This window comes from Elgaria multicarinata, chromosome 5 (genome assembly GCF_023053635.1).
Source record: "Elgaria multicarinata webbii isolate HBS135686 ecotype San Diego chromosome 5, rElgMul1.1.pri, whole genome shotgun sequence".
In the NCBI taxonomy this organism is placed as follows: Eukaryota; Metazoa; Chordata; class Lepidosauria; order Squamata; family Anguidae; genus Elgaria; species Elgaria multicarinata.
Genome location: NC_086175.1, coordinates 70,818,870 through 70,834,730, shown reverse-complemented (window position 1 = coordinate 70,834,730; position 15,861 = coordinate 70,818,870).

Below are 15,861 nucleotides of genomic sequence, written 5' to 3'. Positions count from 1 at the left end.
CTCGCTCGCCCAGGCAGGCGCCAGCAGCTTGGCAGCAGCCGGTCCACAGGTGAAAAAGCCCCCCAGCGCAAGCAGAGGACCATCCCTGGTCATCGCCGGCCCTTCATCCGCAGCAGGGAGGCTCCCACCCGCACCAGCCGTCAGCCACCCCAGCCATGCAGCAGGCACATCTTCCCGCTCCTCCCGCCTTAATCACATTGATCCCTCTGCTAACCTTCCCTGCCTCCGAGCAGAGCGGAGCGGAGCGTTAACCCTCTCGCAAGCCTCCATCCGGCACAGCCCGCGCCGGGCTCAAAGCAGCCAGGAGGGCAGCCAGGGAGCCAGCCAGCCAGCCGGAGAACATGCCAGAACTCTCCGTTCCCACCTCTAGTTTGCTGAAAGACGAATTTTCAAAACAAGTCGCTGAAATATGCGTTGATAAGTAGGAATGACATGTCTGGGAGGTAGGAGTAGCGGAGAAAGTAAGTTGCGGAAGGATTTGCAAAGTATGTGGGAAAATACTTCAATGCATCCTCCTCACTCAATAAGAACATAAATTTAAATTCAAGGGGACTCTGACACACTCTAAATGTGGGGTGCTGTTATTCTAGGCATTTTATTTTTTACTAAGTGCGAAATCAACAATTTGGGTGGAGCAGAAGAAATATTACTAAACAAATGTATGGCTGACATGCTAATCAACCGAGGGGTAATAGGAACAAAATGGAAAACAACCATTGATTAGCGTGTCATCCAAACTCAGCCTATGAATGAACAGTTGTGTAACAATCCCACTACTAAAATGGACCAGACTACCAGGTCTAGACTCAGAGAGGGTTCCTGTTCCTTTAAGAATGAGACTGGAATAATTTGTCATCAGATTTTTTTCAAGGTGGGGTGGGCACAACCTAGCTGGCATATTTTGCCCTGCTTCGCACTTGTTAAACGTAGAATCACTTTACTGACTGTGGACTAACCAAGCTAATCTATTGTAACCCTGAAAATATATATATATATATATATATATATATATATATATACACACACACACACACACACACACACACACACACACACACACACATCCCTACGCCCAATAGCCAATGGTGAAAGTAAAGTGTTTGCATTTGGGTTGAAAAGTCAGATTTCAGATCTTGGCAAAAGTCTTTTCAGATTTTATCAGAAACCTTCACCTTAAATGTTAAAAATTCAAATCAAATATGTTTATCCTTTCTTATTCAATGTTAGACAGTCAGCCCCCCATCCCCAAATGCTTATGAGGTAATATGTTTATATTGAGAACACGAACCAGCTGTCGTATTACAAGTAATACAAACCCATACCCACTTAATAGGACCCATTGAAAACAGTGAGATTGCGCTGCAAGGATTGCATTGCAAGCGGATGTATGATTTATTAGCACATCACTGCCAAGAATCAAACTTCATGCACACACTGTTTGTGGAGAATGGAGGCACTAAGCCCACCAAAGGTGAGAAGTTTGGCATGGATAATGAGATAAACATGGGTGGGGCGGGCAGGGAGGGGGGCTGGGCAGTTGTGTTTGCGGAGAGAGAGCAGAGAAGGGGGGGGTGTTCATTCTGTGCGCAGGTTTGTGTGCTAGGAGTTTGAGGGTGAGGGTGTTTAGGGAATATTGATTTGAGAGTGATCTTTTTATTAATGTGTTTTGTTAAGGCATGTGTTTTGCATTTGGGGGCTTAGCCCCCACCTCTGTTTTGTACTACGTAGGTTCATGGGCAAGTCACTTGTCTTTTAGCTACACCACTTTGGGTTCTGCGAAGTGTATGTTTTGCGATTGGCCAGGCCTAATTGTTTTCTGAATGGCCATGCCCCCATCATTATTATTATTATTATTATTATTTATTTATATAGCACCATCAATGTACATGGTGCTGTACAGAGTAAAACAGTAAATAGCAGGACCCTGCCGCATAGGCTTACATTCAACACATCTTGTGACAGCCAATATCAATGGGATGCAAAACTGCAGAGTACCAAACTACCCAAGAACGAGATGTGGTGGGGGAGCACATCATAGTGGTGGGAATATGGAAACATCAACTCTGTGCTGTCTCTGGCCTACCAACACTTCCCAAATGGCAGGAGGATTAGTAGCTGTGCTCTGTGCAGATCAAACATATGGCTAGGGTGGATTCATTTTCTTTTATGGACCAGTTTACACTTACTGCAAACCCCATGCCTCCAAATGAGGGGTTATACATGCAGCTACTGGGCAGGCCTCTTTCAAGTTGCTGTAATTCCACAAATTCTAGAAGCCTTGTGAGTATCTACATCTAGAATTGAGCTGGAAGCCTTATTAATGTCTGTGAGATGTAAGAATTCATAGCTATGTCCTAGATTGTGACTTTAAAATTCTAACCTTTTCTTGACAAGCAGGCATTTCATATCACAGGTATTGACAGGGACTGCTGACTACGCATTTGGAAGGGAGAGCAACTTGTGGGCCTCCACAGGTTTTGATCTACAACTCCTAGGAATCCCTGGCCAGCATAGCCAATGGAGTCATAGGCCAAAACACCTGGAGGGCCACAAATTGTTTTTCCCCTCCTCTGATTTAGGAGCAGCCGCTGCTCCTAGCTTACAGGACTAAACAGGTGCATATCTTTAGTAAAGGACAGTTATATTGTTGTGAGTTGGGGGTTAGCAGTGGGGTGGGGGTTGAGTTGGACAGGTGACAGTTAATGGGGCCAGAGTGATTGCTAATGTTCCTTAATAGTCAGCTGGCCAGGTTGCCAGGCACATCTGTTGTTACTGAAATGACAGGTAAATGGCCCAGAATGATTAGGAAATGTCTGGAGACACTTCTGAAAGGCCGAGAGCCATTTTGGCAAAAGGTATAACTTTGTCTTCTCCCCCATCCACAGGGATTTAAGCAAGATCTGTGTCTTTTTGATTGGGACTGAGAAAGAGGCAGGGGGTTAGCTTTGGTCTCCTGAACATGCTTTTGGGGGGCTGCCTCTGTCTGGAGATAGGATGGAAATATGATGGGGACAGAGTAAAAGCCCGAATGGGCCAGAACTACATGGAAGTGATGCAATCAGCCACAAAAAAAATCCACAGAAACCACATTCTGATACCTGTTCTGGCTGATAGCCCATATTTTGGAAGGCTGCCTGAAATGGCAATTTCCAAGTGAGCTAAATCAGGTGTCTTTTGTTCTGTTATGTGCTGATTGATGGAGCTGGATGTATTGTATGAAATTTTATTTGGTTTCAAATGCACACCTTTGGGGTGTAGGCCCAACCATGCTTATCCTAAACGCCAGCCCTGGTGTTCATGAAAATGAGGTAGCCAGTATAAAAATACAGTATTTAAGTACTGCTTTATTCAAAAGTAAAGGAAATGTTGGTGCTGGGTAGGTATGTGGAAGGGTGTTTAATAACCCCAGCTATTGAGGATGCATGGCAGCGGGTAAGCTGTCTCCTTTGTTTATATTCTTTTGTTCAATTTGGCTCCCTACCCAGCTCTGCAAACAGCAAATGCAAGTTATTTTTTTACTGGCCAGGTTACACACATTTGGTCTCTGATCTGCTGCATCTGCAAAACTCAGCTCTTCGTGTTCTCCCGGCTCTAATAATTGCTCAGTAAAACTTGCTTCAGCAATAGACTCCAGAATGTAAATTGCTATAATTTCCAGAGTTTCCCTATTGGTGGATAGGCTTAAAAAACTGATGATTCTCTCAAGGTATTATTTCAGTCCTGGGCATGTCTACTCTGAAGTAAGCCCTACTGAGTTCAACTGAACTTCCTCCCAGGTAAGTGTGAATTGTGGCCTTAAAAAATGTATTGCTTAATACATCAATGTCAGATTGCCATATTAATAGTCCCTTTGAAATAGATTCTATAAAATATCACAGTTAGTGGCTGCTTTGCTTGAGTCTTAATGGGTCATTAAGCAAAACTAGACATTAACTCCTGGTGTAAGCTTCCATATAGATTGATTAAGGTTGCAATCCTATGCACATTTTCTTGAGAGTAAGCCTGTTAAATATGCTGGAACTTACTTCTGAGTACACATGCATAGAATTGCACTGTAAAGTAATCTAATGTTTTGGGCGGGGGGGGGGTAATGTTCCTGGATTTAATATATTTAACAGTTTGTCTCACTTAGGATTTTACTGAAATTGGCTTTAATAGGTGCAATGTTTACATATCCTATACTTGCGCAACAATTTTTTGTTTTCATTCACGTTTTAAGGATACCTTTAAGAGCAATCCTAGGGCCCCTGGCTGAAGTCAGAGGGCCCATAAGATGGTGGGGCTTTCCTCTGAATCCAGAGGGGGAAATGAGAATTGGGATTTCCCCTTGCAAGCTCCACCCAGCTCCAGGAAGACTTGCTTTTCCAAGGTCCAACCTTGGGAAGATAAAGGGATGGGGGCATGCCATTGGGTGGGGAGGGGAGAGGCCAGATACAATGGCCTTTCAGCCCCTGTCCCAGCCCTTGGCAGGACGACTCAGCTAGATGGCCTCAGAGGTCTGTCTAGCAGAAAATACTACAAAGGAGGACAGCGAGACTCAAGAGCTTCCATTGCTCCTCCTGCCTCCGATCTCAAAGCCTTCCATCATTTGGGCATCAATCCTATAGGATTTAACCCATTATTGCAAATTTTAAATTTTGTATGTTTTGTTGTCCTTCTTACCCTTTGCATTTGAAACAGCCAGGACTACTTCTAGATGGCCTGTTTCAAAGCCAGTTCATAATAATCTTACCTTTTTCTTTTTTTAAAAAATACTTCCACAACTGGAGTTCATAAGGCACCAACTACAAAAATAGTATAAGTAAACTGATACAGGTTTTTCAAAGCAAAAAACATATTATAATGTACTATAAAACAATGCTTGTTTAGTTGTTCATTTTCCAGGGGAAAGACTCCATCACAGAAGAGGGGAAGTTAACTAATCAAAAAGATACATATTTTTAAAGGCCATAACCATAAACCCAAGCTCTGTGCATTTTCCAGGGCATGCAAATTGGTTCTGATTTTGATGCTGGTGTTAACACCAAGTCAAAAGTAAGACATCCCTCCTCCTCGATCTTATTCCATAGAGGAAAGTAGGTGTGCCGTGTTTTACCTGAACCTGGTTGGACAAGTTAAGTGGGCTAACTCTGGATCAAAACAGACATTACTTTATTTGATTTATCTCCTACCTGTCCACCAAAAACAAGTCACCAAAGGCTAACAATGATAATAGTAAGATTAAGACAAAACATAGTTATGGGTGACTTTGTGACCCCCTACATGACTTGATTCCTGTTCAGGCATAAAACCTGGCTTTGCTTGTCCAGTGTTGTGTTCCAGGGCAGACTGGAGAATGATGCTGGTTTCACATTGCTACCCAGTGGATTCCCTATCTGAGCTGTCAGAGCTCGTCTTGAACCTGGTGTTGGAAATGCCCCAGATTTGTGTTGCTGGGTGGTCTTAGCATCCATACCAAGTTGGCCTCTGGTTCAGCTGACAATTTGATGGCCTCAATGACTGCCTCAGGTTGTTTTGGGCCCAACACATGTTAAAGGCCACACACAAACACTGGACATATTTTTCTGCATAGGTCAAGATCCCAGTGATCTGATGATAGTAAGCTATTGTCATGGTCAGATCATTACCTGATTAAAGCATATGTTAACACTGCTTCTCCTCCTGCCAAAAGTTGGGGGCCAGATTGGGTTGTCTACATCTGAAGAGGTCTGCATCTGCTTGGTTTCCAGAATACTTTCATGGTAACAATGGTGACTCTATTTTATTTTTATTTATTGCATTTATATCCCAGCTTTTTCTGTCTTTCAAGGAACCCAAGGCAGCTCACATGGTTCCCCTCTTCATTTTTTCTTCAGAGCAACCATGTAGGTTAGTCTGGGAGTCAGTCTCAGGCCCAAAGTAACCCAGTGAGCTTCATGGCTAAGTGAGGACTAGAACTCTGACCTCCTGACACTCAGTCCAACACTAACCACTACACCACACTGGCTCTTGCCATGTATCAATAATAATGAATAGACAGTACTGTCAGGCAAAAAAGTATCCTCCATCTCTGCAGGGCCTTCTCAGTAGTGTCCCCTTTCTTATGAAGCTCCCATACACTCATGGAATTCACTTATGGAATGGTTTGCTTCTTTAGTTGCAATAGTCAGAAACTCTTTTAAAACAATTTTTAATTGTGTTTCCTGGATATGGTACTGTTAAATTGTTTTATTGCTGTGGCTTAGAAATGGTTTTATACTGCTTTATATTCAAATCATTGTATTTTTTCTGTTCCTTGAACATGTTATTAATTATCTGTTATTTCATTGTGTTTTATTGTTATATTGGCCCTGTTCAGAAGATACCTTAAACCATGGCTATAACCACGGTGCTTAAGCCAGAAAGCCGAGCTGTGTTCAGAAGACTCCTTAAACCAGGGCTTTAACCACAGTGAATAAGGGTTTTCGCCTTAGTCACCGTGGTTAAAGTCGTGGTTTAGGGTAACTTCTGAACATGGCCTAGCTTTCTGGCTTAAACACCGTGGTTAAAGCCATGGTTTAAGGTGTCTTCTGAACAGGGCCATTGTAAATATTTTAAATAATATAAATGTTTTAAATATGTAAATAAAATAGCAATATTGGTTGCAATGTGGAAGGGCCTCTTCTGTGGCAGCACCCTGGTGGAACAGCCTGTCCCAAGAACTTAGATTATCTTTATTGTTACTGGTGTTCTTCCAGTACCTGAAGACTGTTGACTTCTAGTAAGCTTTTGACTCTGTTGCTGAACTCTGTTGCTGTTGTAATTTCTTAAGTTTTTTTTCCGTTGTGCTCTTTGTAGTTGCAGTACATATTTTATTATTTGAATTATGTCAGTTATAGTTATTTTAATTCGATCTGTTTGTTGGATTTTGGAAGTTACTTTGAGCACATCTGTAAGGAGCAGGGAAGTGGGATAAAACTGTTAAAATAGATAAATAAATAGATAAATGGCAGTGCCATTCAGAGAAGGAAACAGGTGGTGGTGGTGGTTTTAAAAAGTCATAAAACTGATAGATCATATTGTCAGTCAATGTACTTGAACCCAGACAAAGCTATTAAGCAATTGTGATTTGGAATGACCAACAAATTTTTCAACCTGTGAAAGATGAATAAATCAGTGCTAAGTGCTTTAGATTACATCCAATGTTGTGTAATATGTATATGAAATTAATTTTTTATAAATATCATATAGTTGTAGAACAGTCAGATTTATGTTGTCTCTGCAAGACTGCACTTGAATGGTCTGCCTCAATCCCAAATACATTTAAGCTGCAATCCTACACCCACTTACCTAGGAGTAAGCCCCATTGAACTCAATGGGACTTACTTCTGAGTAGACATGTATAGAATTGTGCCGTTACTTGATTTTAATGAGACATACTTCTTCAAAGTCCATTTACTTTCATTCATTCGTTTGGGGGGCAGATCAAGACTACTGAAGTGATACTACTTGAATTCTAGATATTGCACAGGAAAGTGGGTGGGCGGGGGAGAAGAGAGCCACACATGTGAGCATCATGTGCCTGATATTATGAAAACAGCTCAGTACATTCCATTTTTTGAGAATCCCCATCTGTCAAATGTTATCAGATGGTATATCTTTAGCACTCTCCGAAACCATCTTGTACTCAAAAATTCCCCACAGCAATGAAATCATGAAAAGGCTGCACTGTTTTTGTACCTTATTAATTAAAACATTTACAGCTTGAGTTATATTTATTTTTGACTAGCAAATGCTTGGCAAACTGTTACCTATCTAATCAGTCGTAAGATAAGAATGCATCTTCCAGCAGGCGGAAGCTGGGCCTGGGCCTTGGGCATATTCCATGGGGAAGATGCCAGAACGTCCTCCATTGAAACAACAACAGTTCTCTCTTTCTTTTCAGTGGGGTTCCCATTGATTGTGCCTAAAGATCTGGGGGCTGTATATATGGCTTATTTGCCCTGTGGTGGCTGTGCGGTGGCACTGCACCAGTTATACAATGCAGCTGCTGATTCATGTAGATAAGTGAATATGCACTTAGTCTTACAGTTGTTGTTGTTTTAAACTTAGAAATAACTTTGGCATTGATCTGGCACTTCAATGAGAGGGGACTGTTGCCTCTGGTGATGTCATAGGCACTAGATTGTGATACTGCAATAGTAAGTGTTTTTTGGAACCCAGTTGCTTGATTGCATCTGTTGGATCTTGCCTATTTCTTCTGGGTTTAGCTGCATTCCTCCCAGTCCCTACGGGGAAATGAATTTTCCCAGCAGCAATATTTTATTCCCTGGTGTAATGCAAAGTCTTTGGGGGTGGCTTGCTCTTGAATGGGCAATTTAAAACTCCATCACGGGGGTGGGGGGTTAACACACTCCCTACCTCTTTTCTCAGCTAGTGTTTTTGTTCCTCAGGTTAGTTCCTCTTTCAAGAAAGAGGAAGTACAGAATGAGCATGAGGCCCATTGAGTCTGCTGTTCTAATGGCGCTGCTTCTCCTGCACAGAGCAGGAGAGAGCAGCGATTCCGAGTTTTAAAAAACATCTGACTTAATGAGGGTTTTTTTGTTGCACAAGGAAGGCCAGAAGGGGCGCGGAAGGCAGACCACATCATGTGAGGGACCTGAGCAAACTCCGTGAGTGCTCAGTAACAAGCGTGCAATAAAACGCTTGTCGGATGGAGCTCTAAGGCCCATTTGCTTTACAAAGGACCTGCCTTCTGAACTTCTAGAACTGGTTTGTTGATATGCAACAACACAAGCTGCCTATGTTCTTTAGACTCACCTTGGGGGCGTGGCTATGGACACGGCCATGATGAGCACCTGCACCTCCAAATTTACCACTTCACCATTGCTAATTGGTTTAAGATAGGGTGACCATATTTTGGAAACCAAAAAGGAGGACAACAAGGTCGCCCCCAAGGGGGCGTGTCCAGTACCAAAGGGGCGTGCCCACCCAAACATAGCCTTGGTCACATGTCTGATTTTACAGCACACATTTAAGACAAATCTGTTCTACATAACATCTTAATGTTAAAATCACTGAAATAAAGAACAAGTGAGAGATTCAATGTATCTGAAATTAACTTCACTCACTCCTACTTTTGTAGGTTTTGCTGTACTTTGAAGCTTTTGCTATACTCTGTGTGTTACATTCTCCCCTTCCCTCAAATATCTTTTCTGACTGTATCTTCACTCATTGCAAGCTGCTGTTGTTGTTAACAGGGTTTGCTACTGCCCCCAGATCTGTTTCAAATTTGGTACGGCTAAAGCTCTACCTAAAAGCTTTCATGGTGCCAACTTTCAGCTCTTTATCTTTAAAAATGACAGTTTAAAAAATAATAATTTTAAAACCTCATTTTTTAAAAAATTCCTTAAAAAATCAATGGATGAACAGATCTGTTTCAAATTTGGTGTGGCTAAAGCTCTACCTAAATCCTATCATGGTACAAAGTTACATCTCTTTATCTTTAAAAATGAGGATTTTAAAAATAATAATTTTAAAACATCAATTTTTAAAAAATTCCTAAAAAAATCAATGGATGAACAGATCTGTTTCAAACTTGGTGTGGCTAAAGCTCTACCTAAATCCTATCTTGGTACAAAGTTTCATCTCTTTAACTTTAAAAATGATGATTTTAAAAATAATAATTTTAAAACCTCAATTTTTAAAAAAAATCCTAAAAAATCAATGGATGAACAGATCTGTTTCAAATTTGGCATGACTAAAGCTCTACCCAAGAGCTACCATTGTGCCAAGTTTCATGTCTTTATCTTAAAAAATGACAGAGCTATAAGCATTTTTGTTAATTCCCATTAGAGCTACTCTTTGTAAAAAAAAAAAAACGGATTTCCCCTCCCCCTCCCGGATTTGCCATCAAAAGCCCAGGCAAATCCGGGCAAATCCGGTCATATGGTCACCCTATTTAAGACAAGGTTTTTCGTGTGCAGCCTGTGTTCTTTATTCATGGAATGTATAATGAGTCCTGATGTTGTCATCTTCTATTTGTAACCCTCCCCCGTTTTCCCACTGCTTCTCCCAGGTTTTTCTCCATCATCACAGTAAATCCATAAAGGAGGGAAAGATGGCATCACTGCACAATGTCTTTTGATTGGTTGCCATCCAATCCTTTTTTCTTTGCAGTGTGCTTCTGTGTGACAATAGAAAAGAGAGTTCTGACAAAGCTGACAGACAACTTTTAGGAAACCAAGTCTAGAGGTGGGCTCCAAAAACACAATCTATGCATATTTCGACCGAAAAAGCCCTACAGTTCTCAGCATGCTCCTGCCAGCATGACTTTCCCCCTATTTAAATATTTTATTTATTATTTATTTATTACATTTATATCCTGCCTTTTTTCCTCGAAGGAACTCAAGGCAGTGTACATAATCCTCCTCTTCTCCATTTTATCTTCACAATAACCCTGGCAGGTAGGTTGGGCTGAGAGTCTGTGATTGGCCCAAAGTCACCCAGTGGGTTTCATAGCTGAGTAGGGACTAGAAATGCATGAACTTCAGTGAACCTCATTTTCTTGACCTTCTGCATAGGTACAAATAATTAATACAACTGATTGATGAAACATATTTAGAAAAGTGACTTCTAGTCACAGTACTGAAGTGGCCAGAGTATTTTATTTAATGGCATTAGTAATTATGTTTAATAACAGAGAAACTTTCCATTCCCATCAAGTGGATTTATGCTGCAATCCGTTCATCTAGCCTTCACTGAGCACAGGAATGTCAGAAGATCCAGTTCAGGTTTACCTACAGAACACCCCTTGATTAACTTCTGATTTATTTTCATACTTTTCTCACTGTTTCCTCTTTACTGCAACTGAAATTAATTTTGTAAAGGCTTGGGAAATAATGACCTTTATCTCTCTACTTATCAGTCCATTCAAGTCAGATATGGCATAGTGTGATGCATGTGTTATTGGTGACGATCCTTGACACTATTTTATAGCTTCTACTATTTCATTGTTATATTTGACACTGCAATTATATATAGTTGATGACTTGCTTTGTGTTGCCTAGAAATATCTTCTTAGATGGTACATATAAGCCCAACGGTAATATTACTGAGCACTTTTGTTGAGCTTTTTGATGGCATGATTCTTAATATCATTAAAGCCTTTTTCATAGGATTTGACTACTAAGGGCGCATCCTTTTGCCTGTGCCCTCGATGCTCAGAGGGCCCTGAATTTGGGGGTTTCTGATCATTCAGATCTGGGTGGGAGAAGTGGCAGAGGCAATCTTCACCTCTCCATCCTCCTGCCCTGCATTTTTCACTCGACGGGCTTTTTGCCCATCTAGCAACAGTGCTTCAGTTGGGGAGGGAAGGAGGCTAGAAGAAGCTCAAGATAGCTCATACCCTGGCCTCTCTGGTCTCCTTCCTTCCCGCCCACCAAAGCGCCCCTTTCTGACGTCTCTAAGGTCATTTTTCTGTCTACCTCTTTCGAGGTTGGAGCGTGTCTCTGTCCTTGGAGTGGAAAATACCCAGTATCCTATGGCATCTCAGACAATCTCTAGGGACCATAAGATTGCTCCCTCAATTTAGGTTTTCAGTTATTCATTCATGTTTCAATTATTTTCACAAAACCTGCTAATAGTCCTGAGCATCATGTGCAAGTGGGGTTGCTGTATATGAGAAAACAGCAGCTCTTGGCTGTCAAGGAATTGTTGGCCTGAGATTAATCTGATTGGACAGGGATATTAATGAGTTTGAAGACCTCTCTGGAAATAAGCTGGGCTGTTTAGGGAGCAATTTAGGGACCCTAGAAAGAGTCATGTGAGGGGGAGAGAGAGGATATTTTGGATTCCTGGATCTGAGGCCGGAGACAGCACTCCAACATCTTATCCAGGAATCTGAGTTCCCCTCCCCCTTCCAGCCGGCACAGAGAGAACCATGCCAGCTGCAAAAGCAACCTCAGAGAGAAGGGAAAGGGGCTGTGCCAGTGGGCGGGCAGGGGAGGGCACTGGGGAGGCCTCCCCAAGCCATATCCCAGGCATCCATAGGCAATTGCAATGCAGCAGCCTCAATGTTTTGACGCTGAAATTTCATCTCTACATAGATGCCTTTTATTGTACTGTATTTCATTGTATCGTATGCTGTGTTGGCATGTTCATCAGTGTTATACTGTTGATTCTATTGAGATTTTATTTCAATCATTATCATTAGTGTTGTAAAATGCCCATAGAAATTTGTTTGATGCAGTGTTTAGTAAATTTATTTCTTTATTTATTTTAGGTGTCCTTCATTTTTTGCAAGGGAACCATTGGTAAATAAAGGGGGGAAATCACTAAACCTCAGGAAAAATATAGTAAAATATTTGTAGATATTACTTTCTTTAAAAATAAATAAATAGATGCAGCCCTTATTGAGTACTACATAAAATAGGCTGAGATAAGTAAGTCGTTCTTTGTTTAGTGCCTTCCGAGCTAGCTTGCATTACTGTATTAAACAGCTGCAACATTGGTAAGAGATAAGGAAAGCAACTAAACCTGAGAGCTAAGCTCTCCTCTAGAGGCTGGACAATAGCCAGCAGGCCCCAGCAAACGCATCCATGGTCAGCGGTGTGACTGTCTCCTTGCCTGAAGGAACGTTAGCATTAAAGTTATTAACTAGAGCAGTCAGGCTGGCAGTTGGCTACGCGAAGCAATTTATACCATTGTAAATGGATTAGCAAAATGTAATTTCTGTTAACGTTTCAGTTTCAATTATTTCAAATAGATGTTCAGTTAGAAATGTTAAGGAATTGTTTTAATGCTTTTTTCTGAGGTAAAGATGAAATATGCACGTGTCGTCTTTCCTGTGTGTAGGTGTGTGGGTACTTCCAGTCCAAGGCATATTTTCTCTTCCATGGACATTTTATTTAAACATTTTTTTTAGCCTTACTGCCTTTCTCAAGGTTGCCCATTTTGAAGATGGGAAGGGAGGGGGGAAGGGTGCTTCTGAAAGAAGCAGAGTATTATACTAATCAGGAACGTGTAGATTTGAAATGTCTTGAGGAGCCGAGGAAAGCCTGTGGCTGTTCTTATCCTACATGCTCAGCTGGTGTATTTTGACATAAAAAGCCCGAAGCTGTGCAAGAGAAACCAGGAGAGTGACTTCACCACAGTCTGTGCACAGGGAGGGAGGAGGAAAACATGGCTCCTTCGATGGGGGTCTCTGGATCTTGTTCAAGAATGGCTCATTAGTCCATGTCGCTTCCATCTCAGAACCATTAAACGATCTTAAAGGGATTTCGACAATCTCACCTGATTTTATTCTTTTTTTTTTTAAAAAAAAAAAAGATGCTGCAATTAACCAATAAGGCATGACAACGAATATGACCATCGGCACAGGATAATCATGTCCTTGGGGTAAAGCAGAAAATGAAGAACAGATGAGTACTTTAAATTCCCTACGGGGGTGATTACCCCATGATAGCTGTAGCTACCGAAGAGGCCACATTGCGATTACAAATTGTTTTGCTTTCATGTAAAATATGTATTATTTAAGGGGAATTACTGTGTTCATTGCTAGCTGCCATTTTACATTAGAACCAAAATGCATGTAGCACAGCCCTTTAAAAACTCGGGCCTGTTACCCATTAAAGCTAGGGAGGTTCCTGTTCCATAGCATATTCCACCAGAAATCTTGCATGGTGGGCATGCAGACATCACACCTCTTGGACATTTTCTGGTTTAATCGACGTTTCTGGAGAATTTAAAGGGGGAAGGGTGTATAAAAGTAGGGCAACAAGACATGCGGAAAGATTGCCTCAGATGAAACAAGTCGAGAAGATGCCTAAGGGCTAAGATGATTGTCATCCATGATTCAGAGGAAAGGATACAAGGGTGGGGAATGTCATGTGGGAAAAGAGCAGAGGAAACCTATCAGGGCCCAGCCTGAAAGCAACACAAACTACATCACCCTGCCATCGGAGCTGTCTCTTTATTCTGTAGTACTACCAAGATTTAAAAAAAATGTCCAAGGCATTTGCTCTTATTTTGGGATATCTGCCTTTCATAATTTTTTATAGTTTGTGAGCTTTTCTACATGAAGCTGTGGATTGCTGTAACTACTTTCAGTTTCTTCACAGTATTGAGATCTGAGTTCTACACAAAGAAATTTTCCTTTCCTGCTTTTCCACTACATAACGTCAAGGTGGTGCGGAGCTATAGCAGAATATTGCAATTACGCAAGTAGAAAAATACATTTTCTTTCACTTTCAGAAATAATACTCCATTTTCCCTGCTTTAAAAAAAAAACTTGGATAGTGCTCTTAAAAACAGAAACAAAAGTAGAGGATCACAATGTTGTTTAAATAACCTGTAAACAACTGTGAGCAAGGAATCAAGAGCACACAATAAATGCCTCATGTAAAACAGCCGAATAATGCCATCCCACTTCCAAAATCGATTTTGAAATGGTCTTTCTCCCTTCCCACCAACTCTCCCACCCTACCAGAAGGCTAGAAAATTATCACATATCAGTCTGTGTAAAATCATCAGTAACAATAGCAAAATTGTCCTGTTGTAAAAAAGAAGCTGTCCATTGCAGAAAGGGTAACTATGTGAAGTCAAATAGGTTTGCACCTTCTGAGAAATTTAGTGTGTGTGTATTAATAGAAACATCTCTCAAACATGACAGAAGAATCCTCCTCTCAGGAATGTTTATTCTTTTGGGGGGGATCTTACCCTCCCCCCCTTGGGTAATATGTGACAGTATAACTGAGGGATGTCCTATCAGTCGTCATATGCTTTCGATGCTTCTGTGACTAAATATGAATCCAACTGTGGCCATAGCTAGACCTAAGGTTTATCCCTGGATCGTCCAGGGGTCAAACCTGTTCATCTAGGTGACACACAGGGGATCCAGTGCTCAGGCAGGGGCGAACCCTGGATGATCCCAGGATAAACCTTAGGTCTAGCTGTGGCCTGATATTTTGATAGGATGGCAGGACATAAGAAGGACTAAGGAACTGGGCTAGTTGAACCATCTACATAGATAAAACCCTATGGGCAAAGTTTGGACATTCCGTGCTCGATGCTGACGTGGGACTTGATTGTATTATTGGTGTTATAATTCTTAATATTAGTTACCAAGTGCTTGGGTTTACATTACATTTGTGCTACTGAGTTATTGTTGTGGAAGAAGGAGTAAGGATACAAAAAAAATTACCCCTCTTGCCTGTAAAGTACCATGGACAGCACTCTTGGCTGGCCATGGAAATGCCGCAGTTGAACGCACAATGAGCGTGCTGTATTTTCCCCTGCACAGTCAGTGCAGCAGAAGAGGTTGATGCAGCTTGCCCGGCTGAACCTGTTTGGCTTTTTGTGGTGGGTGGGAAGAGGGAGGCTCACCTTTTTTACTTTTTATTTTTGCCTAGTGCAGCCACCGTACTAAACAATCCAAGATGGGCACTCGCACTCCCTTGCTTAGGTATCCTCTTGAGATGCAAGGCTCTTGCAAACATTAAGCTGCTGATTCCCAGTGGAGTCGAGCAATTGCTTTGCAACTGAGCTATAGTTTTGCTTTAAATCTATTCATTTATTCTTCTAACCTTCAGCAAGCTGAAGGCTCGGTGGGGCTGGTTTGTCTGGAGGCTGTTTATCTTTTTCTACGCTAGTACTGACAAGCCTCTTTAAAGCTGATATCTTCTTAGTAAAAAATAAAAACCCTCTGTCTGATGGAACCTCATTGGATATGTTGGTAAGAGACCAAAACAAACGGAATCTAGCGGACAAGCTTTGCGGGTGCTGCTGAGGCGCTGGTGATTACTGCTCTTCCTGGTTTTAGTTTGAGTTTATATAATGTATAATTTTCTTTTTTCTCCCACATCCCTGCTTGTTTCTCATTACTTCCTCTGTGTATTTCCTCCC